This window comes from Dermacentor silvarum, chromosome 11 (assembly GCF_013339745.2).
Source record: "Dermacentor silvarum isolate Dsil-2018 chromosome 11, BIME_Dsil_1.4, whole genome shotgun sequence".
Lineage (NCBI taxonomy): Eukaryota > Metazoa > Arthropoda > Arachnida > Ixodida > Ixodidae > Dermacentor > Dermacentor silvarum.
Genome location: NC_051164.1, coordinates 7,113,532 through 7,117,024, shown reverse-complemented (window position 1 = coordinate 7,117,024; position 3,493 = coordinate 7,113,532). Strand labels below are relative to the sequence as shown.

The window sequence follows — 3,493 nt, the reverse complement described above, 5'->3', positions numbered from 1 at the left end:
GGTGGGCGAAGTGAGTGCGTGAACCCTTGCATGATCCGCGGCAATTTCCTGAGCTTGAGTTGCTGATCAATAATTTTTCTCGTGTTCTGGGCAAGAATATTGGTTAAAGGAAACACTTAGCTGTTTGTGGGAAAGACTGCAAGCACTTTTGTCGATGAAAAGACTCTGTGAACTAACGCTCGAGCGATAGGCGCAGCGTTTGCGACAAACTCATGCAGGCACTTTCTGTACCGTCGATTGCACAAACCGGCGTGGAATGGTGAACATTGTACTGAAGTGGAGCGCACGGTCAAATTAAAAAAAAATACCCCATGTTATCAGTGAGTTATCACGCAATTCTTGCTGAGTGAGGTAAGCCTGCGTTCTGGTAACAGCATGATGCTGGCGCTGTGATTATTGGACTTCTCGCCTTACGACCGACTCGGAAGTCACGGCGATGTTTTAATCTACGGGTATGTATACCGCACGGATTTACCATTGGCATAAGAATGTGCTACCGCATGCAAGCGGAAATAGCTGTACGGTTACATGGGGCCAAACGAAAAGAACAATCTCGCCACACAGCCGATCAGAATGCATCGTTCGAGGCCAAAGCGACACACGCGTGGTGCCGCATTATGCAAAACTCGCGAGTCTTACTTTTTGCAGGCAAATGAAGCTTTATGCACCCTGACAAAACAACGTGTTGCGTCCACTTACATTCTGCTTAGCCCCCCGTACTGTGTTGCGTTCAATTAGTCCCCAGTACCATGCCATATACGATACATATCTCGATATAAAACAACACTTGCCCTGCAGTGCACTCGCAGTATGTGTGCAGAAGTTTTGCATGTTGTTTGTTCATCATGGTGAGCTGCTTGCATGCCCGCTCTTGAGGGCAAGCTCGTACGCACGTGCATGCGTCTGTTGACCGCCTCCTTCAAGTCGAGCCACTCAAAACGATGGTCGAGTTTATCCTGAAGAAAGTCCTGCCACGGCGCGTTTCACGCTCACACATGCCTTCGCCAGTTGAGTCAAAGTACTGACCAAGCTGCTGAAGAACAAAAGCGGCGCATCTCTCAAATCTTGGTTACAAATGGCCTGCACATCGCATCAGCATGCTGCCATTGCATCAGTAAATGTAAAATGTGTTATTGCTACATGTGAGCAAATACATGCGCGCTAGAGCAGGACAATGAGAAGCTGCTTCAGCAACACAAGCGACAGAAGAAAAAAAAGCAGGGACAGCCGTCGCAAGAGACTGCTTGGTCAAACGCTACCATGCTTTGCGTAGAGGCGAGAAGCGGTGGAGCGTGTGTGTGTTGCCCGTCAAATTTAGTTGAAGTGATGGCCGCTAGAGGGGTCGCTTACTGGAAAAAGGTCCATTTGTAAGGTAGTGGCGGTGAGTAAGCACTGCTGAGCGTGGACGAATATCAGTGAGTGTGAAGTACTGCACAACTAGAAAAAATTGGTGCTTGAAACTGAACAGTGCTGTACAAAAAATGTACTCTTACCATGCTCCTGTGACAAAGGTGCCATAGAGGCCATGGCAGTTATAATTCCTGTAAAAATTACACAATAAGATGAACACAGACATGGAAGTGCAATTTGAAGTCATAGAAAGCCACACACAAATGTCTTCATGCACAAATATGCACTACATTGTGTCCACTGCAGAGCTCACTTCCTTTGCAAAAAGATGCAATGCTCTTGTAAGGCCTTCAACAAGCCTTAAGTATAAACCGCATGCACGCGATCTTGCACGCAACAGCGACAAGTGACATGACGGAGATGGCTGTTCGCATTCGCTCGTCGCCTACAAGTCGTACCACACGCGAGCGATGACTTGAGCGCTGTTTCCCCGGTGTTGCTGGTATGAGGGCAGCAAATACGCGCCGTAACTGGTGTGACGCATGCTCTATTAGTTTAACTTGATATGTTTTACTGTAAAGAGCACCATAAATATTTCTTAAGGTCTTGCACTAGGTTCTTGTGCGTATCAAAATTGAGTCATTCGCTTGTTCCGTGCGACAATCAGTTGTACTTGACTGATGTACATCTTGTTCTGGCTTCGCGCTATTGGCTAGTCGCTCATAGAAAGTCGTTCCGGCGACGAGTTGTAGATTACCAGAACCAAGCGATCAAGCGACAAGAACGAGTGATCAGTTTGCGCGACGGCTTGTTCCGTCGCTCGTCGCCGTCGCGCACAAAATCGCTCGCATGCGGTTTGGGCTTGGGTAAAAATACTAGCATGTAGCGCCATTTTTTTTATATAGAGCACAGCCACATGACACAAATCAGTAACAACATATAAATCTAAAATCTTGTCAACTTTCAGTTGCCATACCTTTGGTGCTCTTGCCCTTTTCTAAGGACAGATTTCTGAGCCTTTTCGACGTGTGCAGCACCATTTCTTCAGTTTCTGCATTGCATTTAACAAGGCATTACAAAGCTGACACTGCCGACAGGCAGCAATGTTAGGTGATAAACATTCAAGTGTCATAATAACAAATCAGGCCAGAATATCAGTTTCTCTGGTCTCCCCCTGGCATTACTCTCGTTTCATCCTTTCATGAATGCAAAGCATTTGCAAGCGTGACTCCCACGTCCACTACACGACAGATACCCGTTCATGCAGCAGACAGGTTCTCATGTGGCATATGTTTTTCCATCAGACTAAATATGGAGCCGCTTAACATTTACGCCCAAAATTATGTGTCCAAAACCAAAATTCTGCTGCTAACTGCCAAAAGCACACATTTGCGCCGATGGCCCCTCCTGCGAAGCAGTGTCTACCTTGAGCGTCCGCGGCAGTGCGTGCTGCACCCCCTCCCCATTTCATAACGCCGACCCTTCCAGACATATCGCAGACTGCCCGAGACTCTAATCAAAGGAGAGATACGTCTCGAGCAGCCAGGCCTAAACCCCAAAGTCACGCTACGAGATTGCGCCGGACATTTGCTTACTGCACAATGAGCGGGACAAAGCACATGCCGGTGAAGATTAAATCGTTCGAAATGTTAGTCGTATAAACATTTAAGGTGTGCATATTAACGAATGAGTAGAACTTACCAGCCATGTGCAGCACTCTGTCGCATCGCCGTTCCACCACACGTCGTAGAGGACAATTGGATCGAAATCCACGACATTCTCTGGGTTAAAGTTTTGCACTGCGGTGTGCCTGACAACCGCAGTGGTCATGTCCACTTCATATTCAACGAATACAAGCATCTCGAGCTTAACACAGTGCAACGCAGTCGTTCTCGCTTAGATGACAGCTGTGGCTATGGCCGTAGATTCTATGGATGCGGATTGGCATGCGACTTCGACTGCCACCACTGCATCACCCAAACCAAACCAAAACAGAAAAGAAAAATACTACTAAAGCAATGCCGTACAACAGTAGTGGGTGGAAGCATAGAGCAAGATAAAAAAAACTTTTTTTTTCAAGTTGTTTCCTTCCTCCATGGGTGGAAGGTACAAAGTTGTACAGTTGTACAGATAAGAAATGTTG

General features: G+C 46.9%; 1 long non-coding RNA gene across 3 annotated transcripts in view; it reads right to left on the bottom strand.

The window, feature by feature from the left end:
- The window catches only part of LOC125941381 (uncharacterized), a 12,499-nt gene extending 9,231 nt beyond the window's left edge, over positions 1-3,268 (bottom strand). The window contains exons 1-3 of one of the 3 annotated variants that reach the window (XR_007464215.1): positions 3,052-3,268; positions 2,327-2,401; positions 1,494-1,541 (exon numbers count right to left, since the gene is read on the bottom strand). This is a non-coding gene — a long non-coding RNA (uncharacterized LOC125941381). The remainder of the gene's footprint in view (positions 1-1,493; positions 1,542-2,326; positions 2,402-3,051) is intronic. The other 2 variants (XR_007464217.1, XR_007464218.1) reach the window with 2 other exon arrangements.
- Between the last annotated feature and the right edge of the window lie 225 nt (positions 3,269-3,493).